Source organism: Electrophorus electricus, chromosome 13 (genome assembly GCF_041902795.1).
Source record: "Electrophorus electricus isolate QZ-2024a chromosome 13, ASM4190279v1, whole genome shotgun sequence".
Classification (NCBI taxonomy): domain Eukaryota; kingdom Metazoa; phylum Chordata; class Actinopteri; order Gymnotiformes; family Gymnotidae; genus Electrophorus; species Electrophorus electricus.
In genome coordinates this window covers 19,999,205-20,025,911 of record NC_137509.1, presented here as the reverse complement: position 1 = coordinate 20,025,911, position 26,707 = coordinate 19,999,205, and the positions used below count along the sequence as shown (strand labels likewise).

General features: G+C 36.0%; 1 non-coding gene and 17 pseudogenes across 1 annotated transcript; all 18 read right to left on the bottom strand.

The window, feature by feature from the left end:
- Nucleotides 1-351: 351 nt before the first annotated feature.
- Nucleotides 352-470, bottom strand: LOC145648744 (5S ribosomal RNA). Its single transcript, XR_014116497.1, has one exon. It is a non-coding gene; the product is annotated as a 5S ribosomal RNA (ribosomal RNA).
- Nucleotides 471-2,121: 1,651 nt separating this feature from the next.
- On the bottom strand, nucleotides 2,122-2,240 carry LOC145648631 (5S ribosomal RNA; annotated as a pseudogene).
- Nucleotides 2,241-3,784: 1,544 nt separating this feature from the next.
- LOC145646472 (5S ribosomal RNA) lies at nucleotides 3,785-3,903 on the bottom strand (annotated as a pseudogene).
- A 1,545-nt stretch (nucleotides 3,904-5,448) lies between these two features.
- Nucleotides 5,449-5,567, bottom strand: LOC145648630 (5S ribosomal RNA; annotated as a pseudogene).
- A 1,544-nt stretch (nucleotides 5,568-7,111) lies between these two features.
- Nucleotides 7,112-7,230, bottom strand: LOC145646471 (5S ribosomal RNA; annotated as a pseudogene).
- Nucleotides 7,231-8,774: 1,544 nt separating this feature from the next.
- On the bottom strand, nucleotides 8,775-8,893 carry LOC145649426 (5S ribosomal RNA; annotated as a pseudogene).
- Nucleotides 8,894-9,462: 569 nt separating this feature from the next.
- On the bottom strand, nucleotides 9,463-9,581 carry LOC145645542 (5S ribosomal RNA; annotated as a pseudogene).
- Nucleotides 9,582-10,686: 1,105 nt separating this feature from the next.
- LOC145646469 (5S ribosomal RNA) lies at nucleotides 10,687-10,805 on the bottom strand (annotated as a pseudogene).
- A 1,104-nt stretch (nucleotides 10,806-11,909) lies between these two features.
- Nucleotides 11,910-12,028, bottom strand: LOC145648628 (5S ribosomal RNA; annotated as a pseudogene).
- A 1,104-nt stretch (nucleotides 12,029-13,132) lies between these two features.
- On the bottom strand, nucleotides 13,133-13,251 carry LOC145648627 (5S ribosomal RNA; annotated as a pseudogene).
- A 1,104-nt stretch (nucleotides 13,252-14,355) lies between these two features.
- LOC145648626 (5S ribosomal RNA) lies at nucleotides 14,356-14,474 on the bottom strand (annotated as a pseudogene).
- A 2,094-nt stretch (nucleotides 14,475-16,568) lies between these two features.
- On the bottom strand, nucleotides 16,569-16,687 carry LOC145646468 (5S ribosomal RNA; annotated as a pseudogene).
- A 1,544-nt stretch (nucleotides 16,688-18,231) lies between these two features.
- On the bottom strand, nucleotides 18,232-18,350 carry LOC145645071 (5S ribosomal RNA; annotated as a pseudogene).
- Nucleotides 18,351-19,454: 1,104 nt separating this feature from the next.
- Nucleotides 19,455-19,573, bottom strand: LOC145648625 (5S ribosomal RNA; annotated as a pseudogene).
- Nucleotides 19,574-21,667: 2,094 nt separating this feature from the next.
- Nucleotides 21,668-21,786, bottom strand: LOC145646467 (5S ribosomal RNA; annotated as a pseudogene).
- Nucleotides 21,787-23,330: 1,544 nt separating this feature from the next.
- LOC145646466 (5S ribosomal RNA) lies at nucleotides 23,331-23,449 on the bottom strand (annotated as a pseudogene).
- A 1,104-nt stretch (nucleotides 23,450-24,553) lies between these two features.
- On the bottom strand, nucleotides 24,554-24,672 carry LOC145648624 (5S ribosomal RNA; annotated as a pseudogene).
- Nucleotides 24,673-26,216: 1,544 nt separating this feature from the next.
- On the bottom strand, nucleotides 26,217-26,335 carry LOC145646465 (5S ribosomal RNA; annotated as a pseudogene).
- Between the last annotated feature and the right edge of the window lie 372 nt (nucleotides 26,336-26,707).

The following is a 26,707-nucleotide window of genomic DNA, read 5'->3' as shown; positions in this document are numbered from 1 at the left end:
TTAAACACTTACTCAAATTGCCTAATCATAGCAAATATGATCAAAGACCAATCTGACAATTTTTTTTATTAATCCCTGCAATTGACATTCTAGAATGTTATCTTGAATGTAAATTAAATGATGCAATAAAAGCTTACAACATCTGGTATACGGAGGCACTAACAGACAGTTTTTTGATGAATCACTGCACTTCACATTCAGGCATGTGAGTTGGAGAGTAAATGAAAGTGATGCAAAAAAAACTTACAGCATCGGCTATTCCCAGGTGCTAACAGATAGTTTTTTTTATTAATCACTGCACTTCACATTTGAGCATCTCAGCTTGAAAGTAAATTAAAGTGATGCAAGAAAAGCTTACAGCACCTGGTATTCCTAGGTAGGGTCCCACCTCAGTACTATCCAGGCCCAAACTTGCTTAGCTTCCAAGGTCAGATGAGATTGGGCGTTCTCAAGCTGGTGTGGCCGTAAGCCTTATACGCTTACTCAAATTGCCTAATCATGGCAAATATGATCAAAGACCAATCAGACAATTTTTTTATTAATCCCTGCACTTGACATTCTAGAATGTTATCTTGAATGTAATTAAATGATGCAATAAAAGCTTACAATACAGAGCTGGTATACGGAGGCACTAATTATTCACTGCACTTCAAATTTGAACATGATAGATTGAACATAAATTAAAGGGATGCAAACAATCTTACAGCACCTGCTATTCCCTGGTACTAAAATATTTCTATTTAATCTGTACACTTCACATACAAGCTTGTCACTTGCAGATTAAAGTAAAGTGATGCAACAAAAACTTACAGCATCTGCTATTCCCAGGTGCTAACAGATAGTTTTTTTAATTAATCACTGCATTTCACATCCTAGCATGTCATCTTGACAGTAAATTAAAGTGATGCAAGAGAAGCTTACAGCATCTCGTAGTCCAATGTGCTAACATATAGTTTTGTGATGAATCACTGCACTTCACATTCAGGCATGTGAGTTGGAGAGTAAATGAAAGTGATGCAAAAAAAAACTTACAGCATCTGCTATTCCCAGGTGCTAACAGATAGTTTGAGTTAATTATTCATTGCACTTCAAATTTGAACATGATAGCTTGAACATAAATTAAAGGGATGCAATACAATCTTACAGCACCTGCTATTCCCTGGTACTAAAATATTTCTATTTAATCTGTACACTTCACATACAAGCTTGTCAGTTGCAGATTAAAGTAAAGTGATGCAACAAAAACTTACAGCATCTGCTATTCCCTGGTACTAAAATATTTCTATTTAATCTGTACACTTCACATACAAGCTTGTCAGTTGCAGATTAAAGTAAAGTGATGCAACAAAAACTTACAGCATCTGCTATTCCCAGGTGCTAACAGATAGTTTTTTTAATTAATCACTGCATTTCACATCCTAGCATGTCATCTTGACAGTAAATTAAAGTGATGCAAGAGAAGCTTACAGCATCTCGTAGTCCAATGTGCTAACATATAGTTTTTTGATGAATCACTGCACTTCACATTCAGGCATGTGAGTTGGAGAGTAAATGAAAGTGATGCAAAAAAAACTTACAGCATCTGCTATTCCCAGGTGCTAACAGATAGTTTGAGTTAATTATTCACTGCACTTCAAATTTGAACATGATAGCTTGAACATAAATTAAAGGGATGCAATACAATCTTACAGCACCTGCTATTCCCTGGTACTAAAATATTTCTATTTAATCTGTACACTTCACATACAAGCTTGTCAGTTGCAGATTAAAGTAAAGTGATGCAACAAAAACTTACAGCATTTGCTATTCCCAGGTGCTAACAGATAGTTTTTTTTAATTAATCACTGCACTTCACATCCTAGCATGTCATCTTGAAAGTAAATTAAAGTGATGCAAGAGAAGCTTACAGCATCTCGTAGTCCAAGGTGCTAACAGATAGATTTTTGAGGAATCACTGCACTTCACATTCAGGCATGTGAGTTGGAGAGTAAATGAAAGTGATGCAAAAAAAACTTACAGCATCTGCTATTCCCAGGTGCTAACAGATAGTTTTTTTTATTAATCACTGCACTTCACATTTGAGCATGTCAGCTTGAAAGTAAATTAAAGTGATGCAAGAAAAGCTTACAGCACCTGGTATTCCTAGGTAGGGTCCCACCTCAGTACTATTCAGGCCCAAACTTGCTTAGCTTCCAAGGTCAGAGGAGATTGGGCGTTCTCAAGCTGGTGTGGCCGTAAGCCTTAAACACTTACTCAAATTGCCTAATCATAGCAAATATGATCAAAGACCAATCTGACAATTTTTTTTATTAATCCCTGCACTTGACATTCTAGAATGTTATCTTGAATGTAATTAAATGATGCAATAAAAGCTTACAATACGGAGCTGGTATACGGAGGCACTAATTATTCACTGTACTTCAAATTTGAACATGATAGCTTGAACATAAATTAAAGGGATGCAAACAATCTTACAGCACCTGCTATTCCCTGGTACTAAAATATTTCTATTTAATCTGTACACTTCACATACAAGCTTGTCAGTTGCAGATTAAAGTAAAGTGATGCAACAAAAACTTACAGCATCTGCTATTCCCAGGTGCTAACAGATAGTTTTTTTAATTAATCACTGAATTTCACATCCTAGCATGTCATCTTGACAGTTAATTAAATTGATGCAAGAGAAGCTTACAGCATCTCGTAGTCCAATGTGCTAACATATAGTTTTTTGATGAATCACTGCACTTCACATTCAGGCATGTGAGTTGGAGAGTAAATGAAAGTGATGCAAAAAAAACTTACAGCATCTGCTATTCCCAGGTGCTAACAGATAGTTTGAGTTAATTATTCACTGCACTTCAAATTTGAACATGATAGCTTGAACATAAATTAAAGGGATGCAATACAATCTTACAGCACCTGCTATTCCCTGGTACTAAAATATTTCTATTTAATCTGTACACTTCACATACAAGCTTGTCAGTTGCAGATTAAAGTAAAGTGATGCAACAAAAACTTACAGCATCTGCTATTCCCAGGTGCTAACAGATAGTTTTTTTAATTAATCACTGCATTTCACATCCTAGCATGTCATCTTGACAGTAAATTAAAGTGATGCAAGAGAAGCTTACAGCATCTCGTAGTCCAAGGTGCTAACATATAGTTTTTTGATGAATCACTGCACTTCACATTCAGGCATGTGAGTTGGAGAGTAAATGAAAGTGATGCAAAAAAAACTTACAGCATCTGCTATTCCCAGGTGCTAACAGATAGTTTGAGTTAATTATTCACTGCACTTCAAATTTGAACATGATAGCTTGAGCATAAATTAAAGGGATGCAATACAATCTTACAGCACCTGCTATTCCCTGGTACTAAAATATTTCTATTTAATCTGTACACTTCACATACAAGCTTGTCAGTTGCAGATTAAAGTAAAGTGATGCAACAAAAACTTACAGCATTTGCTATTCCCAGGTGCTAACAGATAGTTTTTTTAATTAATCACTGCACTTCACATCCTAGCATGTCATCTTGAAAGTAAATTAAAGTGATGCAAGAGAAGCTTACAGCATCTCGTAGTCCAAGGTGCTAACAGATAGATTTTTGAGGAATCACTGCACTTCACATTCAGGCATGTGAGTTGGAGAGTAAATGAAAGTGATGCAAAAAAAACTTACAGCATCTGCTATTCCCAGGTGCTAACAGATAGTTTTTTTTATTAATCACTGCACTTCACATTTGAGCATGTCAGCTTGAAAGTAAATTAAAGTGATGCAAGAAAAGCTTACAGCACCTGGTATTCCTAGGTAGGGTCCCACCTCAGTACTATTCAGGCCCAAACTTGCTTAGCTTCCAAGGTCAGATGAGATTGGGCGTTCTCAAGCTGGTGTGGCCGTAAGCCTTAAACGCTTACTCAAATTGCCTAATCATAGCAAATATGATCAAAGACCAATCTGACAATTTTTTTTATTAATCCCTGCACTTGACATTCTAGAATGTTATCTTGAATGTAATTAAATGATGCAATAAAAGCTTACAATACGGAGCTGGTATACGGAGGCACTAATTATTCACTGTACTTCAAATTTGAACATGATAGCTTGAACATAAATTAAAGGGATGCAAACAATCTTACAGCACCTGCTATTCCCTGGTACTAAAATATTTCTATTTAATCTGTACACTTCACATACAAGCTTGTCAGTTGCAGATTAAAGTAAAGTGATGCAACAAAAACTTACAGCATCTGCTATTCCCAGGTGCTAACAGATAGTTTTTTTAATTAATCACTGCATTTCACATCCTAGCATGTCATCTTGACAGTTAATTAAAGTGATGCAAGAGAAGCTTACAGCATCTCGTAGTCCAATGTGCTAACATATAGTTTTTTGATGAATCACTGCACTTCACATTCAGGCATGTGAGTTGGAGAGTAAATGAAAGTGATGCAAAAAAAACTTACAGCATCTGCTATTCCCAGGTGCTAACAGATAGTTTGAGTTAATTATTCACTGCACTTCAAATTTGAACATGATAGCTTGAACATAAATTAAAGGGATGCAATACAATCTTACAGCACCTGCTATTCCCTGGTACTAAAATATTTCTATTTAATCTGTACACTTCACATACAAGCTTGTCAGTTGCAGATTAAAGTAAAGTGATGCAACAAAAACTTACAGCATCTGCTATTCCCAGGTGCTAACAGATAGTTTTTTTAATTAATCACTGCATTTCACATCCTAGCATGTCATCTTGACAGTAAATTAAAGTGATGCAAGAGAAGCTTACAGCATCTCGTAGTCCAATGTGCTAACATATAGTTTTTTGATGAATCACTGCACTTCACATTCAGGCATGTGAGTTGGAGAGTAAATGAAAGTGATGCAAAAAAAACTTACAGCATCTGCTATTCCCAGGTGCTAACAGATAGTTTGAGTTAATTATTCACTGCACTTCAAATTTGAACATGATAGCTTGAACATAAATTAAAGGGATGCAATACAATCTTACAGCACCTGCTATTCCCTGGTACTAAAATATTTCTATTTAATCTGTACACTTCACATACAAGCTTGTCAGTTGCAGATTAAAGTAAAGTGATGCAACAAAAACTTACAGCATTTGCTATTCCCAGGTGCTAACAGATAGTTTTTTTTAATTAATCACTGCACTTCACATCCTAGCATGTCATCTTGAAAGTAAATTAAAGTGATGCAAGAGAAGCTTACAGCATCTCGTAGTCCAAGGTGCTAACAGATAGATTTTTGAGGAATCACTGCACTTCACATTCAGGCATGTGAGTTGGAGAGTAAATGAAAGTGATGCAAAAAAAACTTACAGCATCTGCTATTCCCAGGTGCTAACAGATAGTTTTTTTTATTAATCACTGCACTTCACATTTGAGCATGTCAGCTTGAAAGTAAATTAAAGTGATGCAAGAAAAGCTTACAGCACCTGGTATTCCTAGGTAGGGTCCCACCTCAGTACTATTCAGGCCCAAACTTGCTTAGCTTCCAAGGTCAGAGGAGATTGGGCGTTCTCAAGCTGGTGTGGCCGTAAGCCTTAAACACTTACTCAAATTGCCTAATCATAGCAAATATGATCAAAGACCAATCTGACAATTTTTTTTATTAATCCCTGCACTTGACATTCTAGAATGTTATCTTGAATGTAATTAAATGATGCAATAAAAGCTTACAATACGGAGCTGGTATACGGAGGCACTAATTATTCACTGTACTTCAAATTTGAACATGATAGCTTGAACATAAATTAAAGGGATGCAAACAATCTTACAGCACCTGCTATTCCCTGGTACTAAAATATTTCTATTTAATCTGTACACTTCACATACAAGCTTGTCAGTTGCAGATTAAAGTAAAGTGATGCAACAAAAACTTACAGCATCTGCTATTCCCAGGTGCTAACAGATAGTTTTTTTAATTAATCACTGAATTTCACATCCTAGCATGTCATCTTGACAGTTAATTAAATTGATGCAAGAGAAGCTTACAGCATCTCGTTGTCCAATGTGCTAACATATAGTTTTTTGATGAATCACTGCACTTCACATTCAGGCATGTGAGTTGGAGAGTAAATGAAAGTGATGCAAAAAAAACTTACAGCATCTGCTATTCCCAGGTGCTAACAGATAGTTTGAGTTAATTATTCACTGCACTTCAAATTTGAACATGATAGCTTGAACATAAATTAAAGGGATGCAATACAATCTTACAGCACCTGCTATTCCCTGGTACTAAAATATTTCTATTTAATCTGTACACTTCACATACAAGCTTGTCAGTTGCAGATTAAAGTAAAGTGATGCAACAAAAACTTACAGCATCTGCTATTCCCAGGTGCTAACAGATAGTTTTTTTAATTAATCACTGCATTTCACATCCTAGCATGTCATCTTGACAGTAAATTAAAGTGATGCAAGAGAAGCTTACAGCATCTCGTAGTCCAAGGTGCTAACATATAGTTTTTTGATGAATCACTGCACTTCACATTCAGGCATGTGAGTTGGAGAGTAAATGAAAGTGATGCAAAAAAAACTTACAGCATCTGCTATTCCCAGGTGCTAACAGATAGTTTGAGTTAATTATTCACTGCACTTCAAATTTGAACATGATAGCTTGAGCATAAATTAAAGGGATGCAATACAATCTTACAGCACCTGCTATTCCCTGGTACTAAAATATTTCTATTTAATCTGTACACTTCACATACAAGCTTGTCAGTTGCAGATTAAAGTAAAGTGATGCAACAAAAACTTACAGCATTTGCTATTCCCAGGTGCTAACAGATAGTTTTTTTAATTAATCACTGCACTTCACATCCTAGCATGTCATCTTGAAAGTAAATTAAAGTGATGCAAGAGAAGCTTACAGCATCTCGTAGTCCAAGGTGCTAACAGATAGATTTTTGAGGAATCACTGCACTTCACATTCAGGCATGTGAGTTGGAGAGTAAATGAAAGTGATGCAAAAAAAACTTACAGCATCTGCTATTCCCAGGTGCTAACAGATAGTTTTTTTTATTAATCACTGCACTTCACATTTGAGCATGTCAGCTTGAAAGTAAATTAAAGTGATGCAAGAAAAGCTTACAGCACCTGGTATTCCTAGGTAGGGTCCCACCTCAGTACTATTCAGGCCCAAACTTGCTTAGCTTCCAAGGTCAGATGAGATTGGGCGTTCTCAAGCTGGTGTGGCCGTAAGCCTTAAACGCTTACTCAAATTGCCTAATCATAGCAAATATGATCAAAGACCAATCTGACAATTTTTTTTATTAATCCCTGCACTTGACATTCTAGAATGTTATCTTGAATGTAATTAAATGATGCAATAAAAGCTTACAATACAGAGCTGGTATACGGAGGCACTAATTATTCACTGTACTTCAAATTTGAACATGATAGCTTGAACATAAATTAAAGGGATGCAAACAATCTTACAGCACCTGCTATTCCCTGGTACTAAAATATTTCTATTTAATCTGTACACTTCACATACAAGCTTGTCAGTTGCAGATTAAAGTAAAGTGATGCAACAAAAACTTACAGCATCTGCTATTCCCAGGTGCTAACAGATAGTTTTTTTAATTAATCACTGCATTTCACATCCTAGCATGTCATCTTGACAGTTAATTAAAGTGATGCAAGAGAAGCTTACAGCATCTCGTAGTCCAATGTGCTAACATATAGTTTTTTGATGAATCACTGCACTTCACATTCAGGCATGTGAGTTGGAGAGTAAATGAAAGTGATGCAAAAAAAACTTACAGCATCTGCTATTCCCAGGTGCTAACAGATAGTTTGAGTTAATTATTCACTGCACTTCAAATTTGAACATGATAGCTTGAACATAAATTAAAGGGATGCAATACAATCTTACAGCACCTGCTATTCCCTGGTACTAAAATATTTCTATTTAATCTGTACACTTCACATACAAGCTTGTCAGTTGCAGATTAAAGTAAAGTGATGCAACAAAAACTTACAGCATCTGCTATTCCCAGGTGCTAACAGATAGTTTTTTTAATTAATCACTGCATTTCACATCCTAGCATGTCATCTTGACAGTAAATTAAAGTGATGCAAGAGAAGCTTACAGCATCTCGTAGTCCAAGGTGCTAACATATAGTTTTTTGATGAATCACTGCACTTCACATTCAGGCATGTGAGTTGGAGAGTAAATGAAAGTGATGCAAAAAAAACTTACAGCATCTGCTAATCCCAGGTGCTAACAGATAGTTTGAGTTAATTATTCACTGCACTTCAAATTTGAACATGATAGCTTGAACATAAATTAAAGGGATGCAATACAATCTTACAGCACCTGCTATTCCCTGGTACTAAAATATTTCTATTTAATCTGTACACTTCACATACAAGCTTGTCAGTTGCAGATTAAAGTAAAGTGATGCAACAAAAACTTACAGCATTTGCTATTCCCAGGTGCTAACAGATAGTTTTTTTAATTAATCACTGCACTTCACATCCTAGCATGTCATCTTGAAAGTAAATTAAAGTGATGCAAGAGAAGCTTACAGCATCTCGTAGTCCAAGGTGCTAACATATAGTTTTTTGATGAATCACTGCACTTCACATTCAGGCATGTGAGTTGGAGAGTAAATGAAAGTGATGCAAAAAAAACTTACAGCATCGGCTATTCCCAGGTGCTAACAGATAGTTTTTTTTATTAATCATTGCACTTCACATTTGAGCATGTCAGCTTGAAAGTAAATTAAAGTGATGCAAGAAAAGCTTACAGCACCTGGTATACATAGGTAGGGTCCCACCTCAGTACTATCCAGGCCCAAACTTGCTTAGCTTCCAAGGTCAGATGAGATTGGGCATTCTCAAGCTGGTATGGCCGTAAGCCTTAAACACTTACTCAAATTGCCTAATCATAGCAAATATGATCAAAGACCAATCTGACAATTTTTTTTATTAATCCCTGCAATTGACATTCTAGAATGTTATCTTGAATGTAAATTAAATGATGCAATAAAAGCTTACAACATCTGGAATACGGAGGCACTAACAGACAGTTTTTTGATGAATCACTGCACTTCACATTCAGGCATGTGAGTTGGAGAGTAAATGAAAGTGATGCAAAAAAAAGTACAGCATCTGCTATTCCCAGGTGCTAACAGATAGTTTGAGTTAATTATTCACTGTACTTCAAATTTGAACATTATAGCTTGAACATAAATTAAAGGGATGCAATACAATCTTACAGCACCTGCTATTCCCTGGTACTAAAATATTTCTATTTAATCTGTACACTTCACATACAAGCTTGTCAGTTGCAGATTAAAGTAAAGTGATGCAACAAAAACTTACAGCATCTGCTATTCCCAGGTGCTAACAGATAGTTTTTTTTATTAATCATTGCACTTCACATTTGAGCATGTCAGCGTGAAAGTAAATTAAAGTGATGCAAGAAAAGCTTACAGCACCTGGTATACATAGGTAGGGTCTCACCTCAGTACTATCCAGGCCCAAACTTGCTTAGCTTCTAAGGTCAGATGAGATTGGGCATTCTCAAGCTGGTGTAGCCGTAAGCCTTAAACACTTACTCAAATTGCCTAATCATAGCAAATATGATCAAAGACCAATCTGACAATTTTTTTTATTAATCCCTGCACTTGACATTCTAGAATGTTATCTTGAATGTAATTAAATGATGCAATAAAAGCTTACAATACGGAGCTGGTATACGGAGGCACTAATTATTCACTGTACTTCAAATTTGAACATGATAGCTTGAACATAAATTAAAGGGATGCAAACAATCTTACAGCACCTGCTATTCCCTGGTACTAAAATATTTCTATTTAATCTGTACACTTCACATACAAGCTTGTCAGTTGCAGATTAAAGTAAAGTGATGCAACAAAAACTTACAGCATCTGCTATTCCCAGGTGCTAACAGATAGTTTTTTTAATTAATCACTGCATTTCACATCCTAGCATGTCATCTTGACAGTTAATTAAAGTGATGCAAGAGAAGCTTACAGCATCTCGTAGTCCAATGTGCTAACATATAGTTTTTTGATGAATCACTGCACTTCACATTCAGGCATGTGAGTTGGAGAGTAAATGAAAGTGATGCAAAAAAAACTTACAGCATCTGCTATTCCCAGGTGCTAACAGATAGTTTGAGTTAATTATTCACTGCACTTCAAATTTGAACATGATAGCTTGAACATAAATTAAAGGGATGCAATACAATCTTACAGCACCTGCTATTCCCTGGTACTAAAATATTTCTATTTAATCTGTACACTTCACATACAAGCTTGTCAGTTGCAGATTAAAGTAAAGTGATGCAACAAAAACTTACAGCATTTGCTATTCCCAGGTGCTAACAGATAGTTTTTTTAATTAATCACTGCACTTCACATCCTAGCATGTCATCTTGAAAGTAAATTAAAGTGATGCAAGAGAAGCTTACAGCATCTCGTGGTCCAAGGTGCTAACAGATAGATTTTTGAGGAATCACTGCACTTCACATTCAGGCATGTGAGTTGGAGAGTAAATGAAAGTGATGCAAAAAAAACTTACAGCATCTGCTATTCCCAGGTGCTAACAGATAGTTTTTTTTATTAATCACTGCACTTCACATTTGAGCATGTCAGCTTGAAAGTAAATTAAAGTGATGTAAGAAAAGCTTACAGCACCTGGTATTCCTAGGTAGGGTCCCACCTCAGTACTATTCAGGCCCAAACTTGCTTAGCTTCCAAGGTCAGATGAGATTGGGCGTTCTCAAGCTGGTGTGGCCGTAAGCCTTAAACACTTACTCAAATTGCCTAATCATAGCAAATATGATCAAAGACCAATCTGACAATTTTTTTTATTAATCCCTGCACTTGACATTCTAGAATGTTATCTTGAATGTAATTAAATGATGCAATAAAAGCTTACAATACGGAGCTGGTATACGGAGGCACTAATTATTCACTGTACTTCAAATTTGAACATGATAGCTTGAACATAAATTAAAGGGATGCAAACAATCTTACAGCACCTGCTATTCCCTGGTACTAAAATATTTCTATTTAATCTGTACACTTCACATACAAGCTTGTCAGTTGCAGATTAAAGTAAAGTGATGCAACAAAAACTTACAGCATCTGCTATTCCCAGGTGCTAACAGATAGTTTTTTTAATTAATCACTGCATTTCACATCCTAGCATGTCATCTTGACAGTTAATTAAAGTGATGCAAGAGAAGCTTACAGCATCTCGTAGTCCAATGTGCTAACATATAGTTTTTTGATGAATCACTGCACTTCACATTCAGGCATGTGAGTTGGAGAGTAAATGAAAGTGATGCAAAAAAAACTTACAGCATCTGCTATTCCCAGGTGCTAACAGATAGTTTGAGTTAATTATTCACTGCACTTCAAATTTGAACATGATAGCTTGAACATAAATTAAAGGGATGCAATACAATCTTACAGCACCTGCTATTCCCTGGTACTAAAATATTTCTATTTAATCTGTACACTTCACATACAAGCTTGTCAGTTGCAGATTAAAGTAAAGTGATGCAACAAAAACTTACAGCATTTGCTATTCCCAGGTGCTAACAGATAGTTTTTTTAATTAATCACTGCACTTCACATCCTAGCATGTCATCTTGAAAGTAAATTAAAGTGATGCAAGAGAAGCTTACAGCATCTCGTAGTCCAAGGTGCTAACAGATAGATTTTTGAGGAATCACTGCACTTCACATTCAGGCATGTGAGTTGGAGAGTAAATGAAAGTGATGCAAAAAAAACTTACAGCATCTGCTATTCCCAGGTGCTAACAGATAGTTTTTTTATTAATCACTGCACTTCACATTTGAGCATGTCAGCTTGAAAGTAAATTAAAGTGATGCAAGAAAAGCTTACAGCACCTGGTATTCCTAGGTAGGGTCCCACCTCAGTACTATTCAGGCCCAAACTTGCTTAGCTTCCAAGGTCAGAGGAGATTGGGCGTTCTCAAGCTGGTGTGGCCGTAAGCCTTAAACACTTACTCAAATTGCCTAATCATAGCAAATATGATCAAAGACCAATCTGACAATTTTTTTTATTAATCCCTGCACTTGACATTCTAGAATGTTATCTTGAATGTAATTAAATGATGCAATAAAAGCTTACAATACGGAGCTGGTATACGGAGGCACTAATTATTCACTGTACTTCAAATTTGAACATGATAGCTTGAACATAAATTAAAGGGATGCAAACAATCTTACAGCACCTGCTATTCCCTGGTACTAAAATATTTCTATTTAATCTGTACACTTCACATACAAGCTTGTCAGTTGCAGATTAAAGTAAAGTGATGCAACAAAAACTTACAGCATCTGCTATTCCCAGGTGCTAACAGATAGTTTTTTTAATTAATCACTGCATTTCACATCCTAGCATGTCATCTTGACAGTTAATTAAAGTGATGCAAGAGAAGCTTACAGCATCTCGTAGTCCAATGTGCTAACATATAGTTTTTTGATGAATCACTGCACTTCACATTCAGGCATGTGAGTTGGAGAGTAAATGAAAGTGATGCAAAAAAAACTTACAGCATCTGCTATTCCCAGGTGCTAACAGATAGTTTGAGTTAATTATTCACTGCACTTCAAATTTGAACATGATAGCTTGAACATAAATTAAAGGGATGCAATACAATCTTACAGCACCTGCTATTCCCTGGTACTAAAATATTTCTATTTAATCTGTACACTTCACATACAAGCTTGTCAGTTGCAGATTAAAGTAAAGTGATGCAACAAAAACTTACAGCATTTGCTATTCCCAGGTGCTAACAGATAGTTTTTTTAATTAATCACTGCACTTCACATCCTAGCATGTCATCTTGAAAGTAAATTAAAGTGATGCAAGAGAAGCTTACAGCATCTCGTAGTCCAAGGTGCTAACAGATAGATTTTTGAGGAATCACTGCACTTCACATTCAGGCATGTGAGTTGGAGAGTAAATGAAAGTGATGCAAAAAAAACTTACAGCATCTGCTATTCCCAGGTGCTAACAGATAGTTTTTTTATTAATCACTGCACTTCACATTTGAGCATGTCAGCTTGAAAGTAAATTAAAGTGATGCAAGAAAAGCTTACAGCACCTGGTATTCCTAGGTAGGGTCCCACCTCAGTACTATTCAGGCCCAAACTTGCTTAGCTTCCAAGGTCAGAGGAGATTGGGCGTTCTCAAGCTGGTGTGGCCGTAAGCCTTAAACACTTACTCAAATTGCCTAATCATAGCAAATATGATCAAAGACCAATCTGACAATTTTTTTTATTAATCCCTGCACTTGACATTCTAGAATGTTATCTTGAATGTAATTAAATGATGCAATAAAAGCTTACAATACGGAGCTGGTATACGGAGGCACTAATTATTCACTGTACTTCAAATTTGAACATGATAGCTTGAACATAAATTAAAGGGATGCAAACAATCTTACAGCACCTGCTATTCCCTGGTACTAAAATATTTCTATTTAATCTGTACACTTCACATACAAGCTTGTCAGTTGCAGATTAAAGTAAAGTGATGCAACAAAAACTTACAGCATCTGCTATTCCCAGGTGCTAACAGATAGTTTTTTTAATTAATCACTGCATTTCACATCCTAGCATGTCATCTTGACAGTTAATTAAAGTGATGCAAGAGAAGCTTACAGCATCTTGTAGTCCAATGTGCTAACATATAGTTTTTTGATGAATCACTGCACTTCACATTCAGGCATGTGAGTTGGAGAGTAAATGAAAGTGATGCAAAAAAAACTTACAGCATCTGCTATTCCCAGGTGCTAACAGATAGTTTGAGTTAATTATTCACTGCACTTCAAATTTGAACATGATAGCTTGAACATAAATTAAAGGGATGCAATACAATCTTACAGCACCTGCTATTCCCTGGTACTAAAATATTTCTATTTAATCTGTACACTTCACATACAAGCTTGTCAGTTGCAGATTAAAGTAAAGTGATGCAACAAAAACTTACAGCATTTGCTATTCCCAGGTGCTAACAGATAGTTTTTTTAATTAATCACTGCACTTCACATCCTAGCATGTCATCTTGAAAGTAAATTAAAGTGATGCAAGAGAAGCTTACAGCATCTCGTAGTCCAAGGTGCTAACAGATAGATTTTTGAGGAATCACTGCACTTCACATTCAGGCATGTGAGTTGGAGAGTAAATGAAAGTGATGCAAAAAAAACTTACAGCATCTGCTATTCCCAGGTGCTAACAGATAGTTTTTTTATTAATCACTGCACTTCACATTTGAGCATGTCAGCTTGAAAGTAAATTAAAGTAATGCAAGAAAAGCTTACAGCACCTGGTATTCCTAGGTAGGGTCCCACCTCAGTACTATTCAGGCCCAAACTTGCTTAGCTTCCAAGGTCAGAGGAGATTGGGCGTTCTCAAGCTGGTGTGGCCGTAAGCCTTAAACACTTACTCAAATTGCCTAATCATAGCAAATATGATCAAAGACCAATCTGACAATTTTTTTTATTAATCCCTGCACTTGACATTCTAGAATGTTATCTTGAATGTAATTAAATGATGCAATAAAAGCTTACAATACGGAGCTGGTATACGGAGGCACTAATTATTCACTGTACTTCAAATTTGAACATGATAGCTTGAACATAAATTAAAGGGATGCAAACAATCTTACAGCACCTGCTATTCCCTGGTACTAAAATATTTCTATTTAATCTGTACACTTCACATACAAGCTTGTCAGTTGCAGATTAAAGTAAAGTGATGCAACAAAAACTTACAGCATCTGCTATTCCCAGGTGCTAACAGATAGTTTTTTTAATTAATCACTGAATTTCACATCCTAGCATGTCATCTTGACAGTTAATTAAATTGATGCAAGAGAAGCTTACAGCATCTCGTAGTCCAATGTGCTAACATATAGTTTTTTGATGAATCACTGCACTTCACATTCAGGCATGTGAGTTGGAGAGTAAATGAAAGTGATGCAAAAAAAACTTACAGCATCTGCTATTCCCAGGTGCTAACAGATAGTTTGAGTTAATTATTCACTGCACTTCAAATTTGAACATGATAGCTTGAACATAAATTAAAGGGATGCAATACAATCTTACAGCACCTGCTATTCCCTGGTACTAAAATATTTCTATTTAATCTGTACACTTCACATACAAGCTTGTCAGTTGCAGATTAAAGTAAAGTGATGCAACAAAAACTTACAGCATCTGCTATTCCCAGGTGCTAACAGATAGTTTTTTTAATTAATCACTGCATTTCACATCCTAGCATGTCATCTTGACAGTAAATTAAAGTGATGCAAGAGAAGCTTACAGCATCTCGTAGTCCAAGGTGCTAACATATAGTTTTTTGATGAATCACTGCACTTCACATTCAGGCATGTGAGTTGGAGAGTAAATGAAAGTGATGCAAAAAAAACTTACAGCATCTGCTATTCCCAGGTGCTAACAGATAGTTTGAGTTAATTATTCACTGCACTTCAAATTTGAACATGATAGCTTGAGCATAAATTAAAGGGATGCAATACAATCTTACAGCACCTGCTATTCCCTGGTACTAAAATATTTCTATTTAATCTGTACACTTCACATACAAGCTTGTCAGTTGCAGATTAAAGTAAAGTGATGCAACAAAAACCTACAGCATTTGCTATTCCCAGGTGCTAACAGATAGTTTTTTTAATTAATCACTGCACTTCACATCCTAGCATGTCATCTTGAAAGTAAATTAAAGTGATGCAAGAGAAGCTTACAGCATCTCGTAGTCCAAGGTGCTAACAGATAGATTTTTGAGGAATCACTGCACTTCACATTCAGGCATGTGAGTTGGAGAGTAAATGAAAGTGATGCAAAAAAAACTTACAGCATCTGCTATTCCCAGGTGCTAACAGATAGTTTTTTTTATTAATCACTGCACTTCACATTTGAGCATGTCAGCTTGAAAGTAAATTAAAGTGATGCAAGAAAAACTTACAGCATCTGCTATTCCCAGGTGCTAACAGATAGTTTGAGTTAATTATTCACTGCACTTCAAATTTGAACATGATAGCTTGAGCATAAATTAAAGGGATGCAATACAATCTTACAGCACCTGCTATTCCCTGGTACTAAAATATTTCTATTTAATCTGTACACTTCACATACAAGCTTGTCAGTTGCAGATTAAAGTAAAGTGATGCAACAAAAACTTACAGCATTTGCTATTCCCAGGTGCTAACAGATAGTTTTTTTAATTAATCACTGCACTTCACATCCTAGCATGTCATCTTGAAAGTAAATTAAAGTGATGCAAGAGAAGCTTACAGCATCTCGTAGTCCAAGGTGCTAACAGATAGATTTTTGAGGAATCACTGCACTTCACATTCAGGCATGTGAGTTGGAGAGTAAATGAAAGTGATGCAAAAAAAACTTACAGCATCTGCTATTCCCAGGTGCTAACAGATAGTTTTTTTTATTAATCACTGCACTTCACATTTGAGCATGTCAGCTTGAAAGTAAATTAAAGTGATGCAAGAAAAGCTTACAGCACCTGGTATTCCTAGGTAGGGTCCCACCTCAGTACTATTCAGGCCCAAACTTGCTTAGCTTCCAAGGTCAGATGAGATTGGGCGTTCTCAAGCTGGTGTGGCCGTAAGCCTTAAACGCTTACTCAAATTGCCTAATCATAGCAAATATGATCAAAGACCAATCTGACAATTTTTTTTATTAATCCCTGCACTTGACATTCTAGAATGTTATCTTGAATGTAATTAAATGATGCAATAAAAGCTTACAATACGGAGCTGGTATACGGAGGCACTAATTATTCACTGTACTTCAAATTTGAACATGATAGCTTGAACATAAATTAAAGGGATGCAAACAATCTTACAGCACCTGCTATTCCCTGGTACTAAAATATTTCTATTTAATCTGTACACTTCACATACAAGCTTGTCAGTTGCAGATTAAAGTAAAGTGATGCAACAAAAACTTACAGCATCTGCTATTCCCAGGTGCTAACAGATAGTTTTTTTAATTAATCACTGCATTTCACATCCTAGCATGTCATCTTGACAGTTAATTAAAGTGATGCAAGAGAAGCTTACAGCATCTCGTAGTCCAATGTGCTAACATATAGTTTTTTGATGAATCACTGCACTTCACATTCAGGCATGTGAGTTGGAGAGTAAATGAAAGTGATGCAAAAAAAACTTACAGCATCTGCTATTCCCAGGTGCTAACAGATAGTTTGAGTTAATTATTCACTGCACTTCAAATTTGAACATGATAGCTTGAACATAAATTAAAGGGATGCAATACAATCTTACAGCACCTGCTATTCCCTGGTACTAAAATATTTCTATTTAATCTGTACACTTCACATACAAGCTTGTCAGTTGCAGATTAAAGTAAAGTGATGCAACAAAAACTTACAGCATCTGCTATTCCCAGGTGCTAACAGATAGTTTTTTTAATTAATCACTGCATTTCACATCCTAGCATGTCATCTTGACAGTAAATTAAAGTGATGCAAGAGAAGCTTACAGCATCTCGTAGTCCAAGGTGCTAACATATAGTTTTTTGATGAATCACTGCACTTCACATTCAGGCATGTGAGTTGGAGAGTAAATGAAAGTGATGCAAAAAAAACTTACAGCATCTGCTAATCCCAGGTGCTAACAGATAGTTTGAGTTAATTATTCACTGCACTTCAAATTTGAACATGATAGCTTGAACATAAATTAAAGGGATGCAATACAATCTTACAGCACCTGCTATTCCCTGGTACTAAAATATTTCTATTTAATCTGTACACTTCACATACAAGCTTGTCAGTTGCAGATTAAAGTAAAGTGATGCAACAAAAACTTACAGCATTTGCTATTCCCAGGTGCTAACAGATAGTTTTTTTAATTAATCACTGCACTTCACATCCTAGCATGTCATCTTGAAAGTAAATTAAGGTGATGCAAGAGAAGCTTACAGCATCTCGTGGTCCAAGGTGCTAACAGATAGATTTTTGAGGAATCACTGCACTTCACATTCAGGCATGTGAGTTGGAGAGTAAATGAAAGTGATGCAAAAAAAACTTACAGCATCTGCTATTCCCAGGTGCTAACAGATAGTTTTTTTTATTAATCACTGCACTTCACATTTGAGCATGTCAGCTTGAAAGTAAATTAAAGTGATGTAAGAAAAGCTTACAGCACCTGGTATACATAGGTAGGGTCTCACCTCAGTACTATCCAGGCCCAAACTTGCTTAGCTTCTAAGGTCAGATGAGATTGGGCGTTCTCAAGCTGGTGTAGCCGTAAGCCTTAAACACTTACTCAAATTGCCTAATCATAGCAAATATGATCAAAGACCAATCTGACAATTTTTTTTATTAATCCCTGCACTTGACATTCTAGAATGTTATCTTGAATGTAATTAAATGATGCAATAAAAGCTTACAATACGGAGCTGGTATACGGAGGCACTAATTATTCACTGTACTTCAAATTTGAACATGATAGCTTGAACATAAATTAAAGGGATGCAAACAATCTTACAGCACCTGCTATTCCCTGGTACTAAAATATTTCTATTTAATCTGTACACTTCACATACAAGCTTGTCAGTTGCAGATTAAAGTAAAGTGATGCAACAAAAACTTACAGCATCTGCTATTCCCAGGTGCTAACAGATAGTTTTTTTAATTAATCACTGCATTTCACATCCTAGCATGTCATCTTGACAGTTAATTAAAGTGATGCAAGAGAAGCTTACAGCATCTTGTAGTCCAATGTGCTAACATATAGTTTTTTGATGAATCACTGCACTTCACATTCAGGCATGTGAGTTGGAGAGTAAATGAAAGTGATGCAAAAAAAACTTACAGCATCTGCTATTCCCAGGTGCTAACAGATAGTTTGAGTTAATTATTCACTGCACTTCAAATTTGAACATGATAGCTTGAACATAAATTAAAGGGATGCAATACAATCTTACAGCACCTGCTATTCCCTGGTACTAAAATATTTCTATTTAATCTGTACACTTCACATACAAGCTTGTCAGTTGCAGATTAAAGTAAAGTGATGCAACAAAAACTTACAGCATTTGCTATTCCCAGGTGCTAACAGATAGTTTTTTTAATTAATCACTGCACTTCACATCCTAGCATGTCATCTTGAAAGTAAATTAAAGTGATGCAAGAGAAGCTTACAGCATCTCGTAGTCCAAGGTGCTAACAGATAGATTTTTGAGGAATCACTGCACTTCACATTCAGGCATGTGAGTTGGAGAGTAAATGAAAGTGATGCAAAAAAAACTTACAGCATCTGCTATTCCCAGGTGCTAACAGATAGTTTTTTTATTAATCACTGCACTTCACATTTGAGCATGTCAGCTTGAAAGTAAATTAAAGTAATGCAAGAAAAGCTTACAGCACCTGGTATTCCTAGGTAGGGTCCCACCTCAGTACTATTCAGGCCCAAACTTGCTTAGCTTCCAAGGTCAGAGGAGATTGGGCGTTCTCAAGCTGGTGTGGCCGTAAGCCTTAAACACTTACTCAAATTGCCTAATCATAGCAAATATGATCAAAGACCAATCTGACAATTTTTTTTATTAATCCCTGCACTTGACATTCTAGAATGTTATCTTGAATGTAATTAAATGATGCAATAAAAGCTTACAATACGGAGCTGGTATACGGAGGCACTAATTATTCACTGTACTTCAAATTTGAACATGATAGCTTGAACATAAATTAAAGGGATGCAAACAATCTTACAGCACCTGCTATTCCCTGGTACTAAAATATTTCTATTTAATCTGTACACTTCACATACAAGCTTGTCAGTTGCAGATTAAAGTAAAGTGATGCAACAAAAACTTACAGCATCTGCTATTCCCAGGTGCTAACAGATAGTTTTTTTAATTAATCACTGAATTTCACATCCTAGCATGTCATCTTGACAGTTAATTAAATTGATGCAAGAGAAGCTTACAGCATCTCGTAGTCCAATGTGCTAACATATAGTTTTTTGATGAATCACTGCACTTCACATTCAGGCATGTGAGTTGGAGAGTAAATGAAAGTGATGCAAAAAAAACTTACAGCATCTGCTATTCCCAGGTGCTAACAGATAGTTTGAGTTAATTATTCACTGCACTTCAAATTTGAACATGATAGCTTGAACATAAATTAAAGGGATGCAATACAATCTTACAGCACCTGCTATTCCCTGGTACTAAAATATTTCTATTTAATCTGTACACTTCACATACAAGCTTGTCAGTTGCAGATTAAAGTAAAGTGATGCAACAAAAACTTACAGCATCTGCTATTCCCAGGTGCTAACAGATAGTTTTTTTAATTAATCACTGCATTTCACATCCTAGCATGTCATCTTGACAGTAAATTAAAGTGATGCAAGAGAAGCTTACAGCATCTCGTAGTCCAAGGTGCTAACATATAGTTTTTTGATGAATCACTGCACTTCACATTCAGGCATGTGAGTTGGAGAGTAAATGAAAGTGATGCAAAAAAAACTTACAGCATCTGCTATTCCCAGGTGCTAACAGATAGTTTGAGTTAATTATTCACTGCACTTCAAATTTGAACATGATAGCTTGAGCATAAATTAAAGGGATGCAATACAATCTTACAGCACCTGCTATTCCCTGGTACTAAAATATTTCTATTTAATCTGTACACTTCACATACAAGCTTGTCAGTTGCAGATTAAAGTAAAGTGATGCAACAAAAACCTACAGCATTTGCTATTCCCAGGTGCTAACAGATAGTTTTTTTAATTAATCACTGCACTTCACATCCTAGCATGTCATCTTGAAAGTAAATTAAAGTGATGCAAGAGAAGCTTACAGCATCTCGTAGTCCAAGGTGCTAACAGATAGATTTTTGAGGAATCACTGCACTTCACATTCAGGCATGTGAGTTGGAGAGTAAATGAAAGTGATGCAAAAAAAACTTACAGCATCTGCTATTCCCAGGTGCTAACAGATAGTTTTTTTTATTAATCACTGCACTTCACATTTGAGCATGTCAGCTTGAAAGTAAATTAAAGTGATGCAAGAAAAACTTACAGCATCTGCTATTCCCAGGTGCTAACAGATAGTTTGAGTTAATTATTCACTGCACTTCAAATTTGAACATGATAGCTTGAGCATAAATTAAAGGGATGCAATACAATCTTACAGCACCTGCTATTCCCTGGTACTAAAATATTTCTATTTAATCTGTACACTTCACATACAAGCTTGTCAGTTGCAGATTAAAGTAAAGTGATGCAACAAAAACTTACAGCATTTGCTATTCCCAGGTGCTAACAGATAGTTTTTTTAATTAATCACTGCACTTCACATCCTAGCATGTCATCTTGAAAGTAAATTAAAGTGATGCAAGAGAAGCTTACAGCATCTCGTAGTCCAAGGTGCTAACAGATAGATTTTTGAGGAATCACTGCACTTCACATTCAGGCATGTGAGTTGGAGAGTAAATGAAAGTGATGCAAAAAAAACTTACAGCATCTGCTATTCCCAGGTGCTAACAGATAGTTTTTTTTATTAATCACTGCACTTCACATTTGAGCATGTCAGCTTGAAAGTAAATTAAAGTGATGCAAGAAAAGCTTACAGCACCTGGTATTCCTAGGTAGGGTCCCACCTCAGTACTATTCAGGCCCAAACTTGCTTAGCTTCCAAGGTCAGATGAGATTGGGCGTTCTCAAGCTGGTGTGGCCGTAAGCCTTAAACGCTTACTCAAATTGCCTAATCATAGCAAATATGATCAAAGACCAATCTGACAATTTTTTTTATTAATCCCTGCACTTGACATTCTAGAATGTTATCTTGAATGTAATTAAATGATGCAATAAAAGCTTACAATACGGAGCTGGTATACGGAGGCACTAATTATTCACTGTACTTCAAATTTGAACATGATAGCTTGAACATAAATTAAAGGGATGCAAACAATCTTACAGCACCTGCTATTCCCTGGTACTAAAATATTTCTATTTAATCTGTACACTTCACATACAAGCTTGTCAGTTGCAGATTAAAGTAAAGTGATGCAACAAAAACTTACAGCATCTGCTATTCCCAGGTGCTAACAGATAGTTTTTTTAATTAATCACTGCATTTCACATCCTAGCATGTCATCTTGACAGTTAATTAAAGTGATGCAAGAGAAGCTTACAGCATCTCGTAGTCCAATGTGCTAACATATAGTTTTTTGATGAATCACTGCACTTCACATTCAGGCATGTGAGTTGGAGAGTAAATGAAAGTGATGCAAAAAAAACTTACAGCATCTGCTATTCCCAGGTGCTAACAGATAGTTTGAGTTAATTATTCACTGCACTTCAAATTTGAACATGATAGCTTGAACATAAATTAAAGGGATGCAATACAATCTTACAGCACCTGCTATTCCCTGGTACTAAAATATTTCTATTTAATCTGTACACTTCACATACAAGCTTGTCAGTTGCAGATTAAAGTAAAGTGATGCAACAAAAACTTACAGCATCTGCTATTCCCAGGTGCTAACAGATAGTTTTTTTAATTAATCACTGCATTTCACATCCTAGCATGTCATCTTGACAGTAAATTAAAGTGATGCAAGAGAAGCTTACAGCATCTCGTAGTCCAAGGTGCTAACATATAGTTTTTTGATGAATCACTGCACTTCACATTCAGGCATGTGAGTTGGAGAGTAAATGAAAGTGATGCAAAAAAAACTTACAGCATCTGCTAATCCCAGGTGCTAACAGATAGTTTGAGTTAATTATTCACTGCACTTCAAATTTGAACATGATAGCTTGAACATAAATTAAAGGGATGCAATACAATCTTACAGCACCTGCTATTCCCTGGTACTAAAATATTTCTATTTAATCTGTACACTTCACATACAAGCTTGTCAGTTGCAGATTAAAGTAAAGTGATGCAACAAAAACTTACAGCATTTGCTATTCCCAGGTGCTAACAGATAGTTTTTTTAATTAATCACTGCACTTCACATCCTAGCATGTCATCTTGAAAGTAAATTAAAGTGATGCAAGAGAAGCTTACAGCATCTCGTGGTCCAAGGTGCTAACAGATAGATTTTTGAGGAATCACTGCACTTCACATTCAGGCATGTGAGTTGGAGAGTAAATGAAAGTGATGCAAAAAAAACTTACAGCATCTGCTATTCCCAGGTGCTAACAGATAGTTTTTTTTATTAATCACTGCACTTCACATTTGAGCATGTCAGCTTGAAAGTAAATTAAAGTGATGTAAGAAAAGCTTACAGCACCTGGTATTCCTAGGTAGGGTCCCACCTCAGTACTATTCAGGCCCAAACTTGCTTAGCTTCCAAGGTCAGATGAGATTGGGCGTTCTCAAGCTGGTGTGGCCGTAAGCCTTAAACACTTACTCAAATTGCCTAATCATAGCAAATATGATCAAAGACCAATCTGACAATTTTTTTTATTAATCCCTGCACTTGACATTCTAGAATGTTATCTTGAATGTAATTAAATGATGCAATAAAAGCTTACAATACGGAGCTGGTATACGGAGGCACTAATTATTCACTGTACTTCAAATTTGAACATGATAGCTTGAACATAAATTAAAGGGATGCAAACAATCTTACAGCACCTGCTATTCCCTGGTACTAAAATATTTCTATTTAATCTGTACACTTCACATACAAGCTTGTCAGTTGCAGATTAAAGTAAAGTGATGCAACAAAAACTTACAGCATCTGCTATTCCCAGGTGCTAACAGATAGTTTTTTTAATTAATCACTGCATTTCACATCCTAGCATGTCATCTTGACAGTTAATTAAAGTGATGCAAGAGAAGCTTACAGCATCTCGTAGTCCAATGTGCTAACATATAGTTTTTTGATGAATCACTGCACTTCACATTCAGGCATGTGAGTTGGAGAGTAAATGAAAGTGATGCAAAAAAAACTTACAGCATCTGCTATTCCCAGGTGCTAACAGATAGTTTGAGTTAATTATTCACTGCACTTCAAATTTGAACATGATAGCTTGAACATAAATTAAAGGGATGCAATACAATCTTACAGCACCTGCTATTCCCTGGTACTAAAATATTTCTATTTAATCTGTACACTTCACATACAAGCTTGTCAGTTGCAGATTAAAGTAAAGTGATGCAACAAAAACTTACAGCATTTGCTATTCCCAGGTGCTAACAGATAGTTTTTTTAATTAATCACTGCACTTCACATCCTAGCATGTCATCTTGAAAGTAAATTAAAGTGATGCAAGAGAAGCTTACAGCATCTTGTAGTCCAAGGTGCTAACAGATAGATTTTTGAGGAATCACTGCACTTCACATTCAGGCATGTGAGTTGGAGAGTAAATGAAAGTGATGCAAAAAAAACTTACAGCATCTGCTATTCCCAGGTGCTAACAGATAGTTTTTTTATTAATCACTGCACTTCACATTTGAGCATGTCAGCTTGAAAGTAAATTAAAGTGATGCAAGAAAAGCTTACAGCACCTGGTATTCCTAGGTAGGGTCCCACCTCAGTACTATTCAGGCCCAAACTTGCTTAGCTTCCAAGGTCAGAGGAGATTGGGCGTTCTCAAGCTGGTGTGGCCGTAAGCCTTAAACACTTACTCAAATTGCCTAATCATAGCAAATATGATCAAAGACCAATCTGACAATTTTTTTTATTAATCCCTGCACTTGACATTCTAGAATGTTATCTTGAATGTAATTAAATGATGCAATAAAAGCTTACAATACGGAGCTGGTATACGGAGGCACTAATTATTCACTGTACTTCAAATTTGAACATGATAGCTTGAACATAAATTAAAGGGATGCAAACAATCTTACAGCACCTGCTATTCCCTGGTACTAAAATATTTCTATTTAATCTGTACACTTCACATACAAGCTTGTCAGTTGCAGATTAAAGTAAAGTGATGCAACAAAAACTTACAGCATCTGCTATTACCAGGTGCTAACAGATAGTTTTTTTAATTAATCACTGCATTTCACATCCTAGCATGTCATCTTGACAATTAATTAAATTGATGCAAGAGAAGCTTACAGCATCTCGTAGTCCAATGTGCTAACATATAGTTTTTTGATGAATCACTGCACTTCACATTCAGGCATGTGAGTTGGAGAGTAAATGAAAGTGATGCAAAAAAAACTTACAGCATCTGCTATTCCCAGGTGCTAACAGATAGTTTGAGTTAATTATTCACTGCACTTCAAATTTGAACATGATAGCTTGAACATAAATTAAAGGGATGCAATACAATCTTACAGCACCTGCTATTCCCTGGTACTAAAATATTTCTATTTAATCTGTACACTTCACATACAAGCTTGTCAGTTGCAGATTAAAGTAAAGTGATGCAACAAAAACTTACAGCATCTGCTATTCCCAGGTGCTAACAGATAGTTTTTTTAATTAATCACTGCATTTCACATCCTAGCATGTCATCTTGACAGTAAATTAAAGTGATGCAAGAGAAGCTTACAGCATCTCGAAGTCCAAGGTGCTAACATGTAATTTTTTGATGAATCACTGCACTTCACATTCAGGCATGTGAGTTGGAGAGTAAATGAAAGTGATGCAAAAAAAACTTACAGCATCTGCTATTCCCAGGTGCTAACAGATAGTTTGAGTTAATTATTCACTGCACTTCAAATTTGAACATGATAGCTTGAACATAAATTAAAGGGATGCAATACAATCTTACAGCACCTGCTATTCCCTGGTACTAAAATATTTCTATTTAATCTGTACACTTCACATACAAGCTTGTCAGTTGCAGATTAAAGTAAAGTGATGCAACAAAAACTTACAGCATTTGCTATTCCCAGGTGCTAACAGATAGTTTTTTTAATTAATCACTGCACTTCACATCCTAGCATGTCATCTTGAAAGTAAATTAAAGTGATGCAAGAGAAGCTTACAGCATCTCGTAGTCCAAGGTGCTAACAGATAGATTTTTGAGGAATCACTGCACTTCACATTCAGGCATGTGAGTTGGAGAGTAAATGAAAGTGATGCAAAAAAAACTTACAGCATCTGCTATTCCCAGGTGCTAACAGATAGTTTTTTTTATTAATCACTGCACTTCACATTTGAGCATGTCAGCTTGAAAGTAAATTAAAGTGATGCAAGAAAAGCTTACAGCACCTGGTATTCCTAGGTAGGGTCCCACCTCAGTACTATTCAGGCCCAAACTTGCTTAGCTTCCAAGGTCAGATGAGATTGGGCGTTCTCAAGCTGGTGTGGCCGTAAGCCTTAAACACTTACTCAAATTGCCTAATCATAGCAAATATGATCAAAGACCAATCTGACAATTTTTTTTATTAATCCCTGCACTTGACATTCTAGAATGTTATCTTGAATGTAATTAAATGATGCAATAAAAGCTTACAATACGGAGCTGGTATACGGAGGCACTAATTATTCACTGTACTTCAAATTTGAACATGATAGCTTGAACATAAATTAAAGGGATGCAAACAATCTTACAGCACCTGCTATTCCCTGGTACTAAAATATTTCTATTGAATCTGTACACTTCACATACAAGCTTGTCAGTTGCAGATTAAAGTAAAGTGATGCAACAAAAACTTACAGCATCTGCTATTCCCAGGTGCTAACAGATA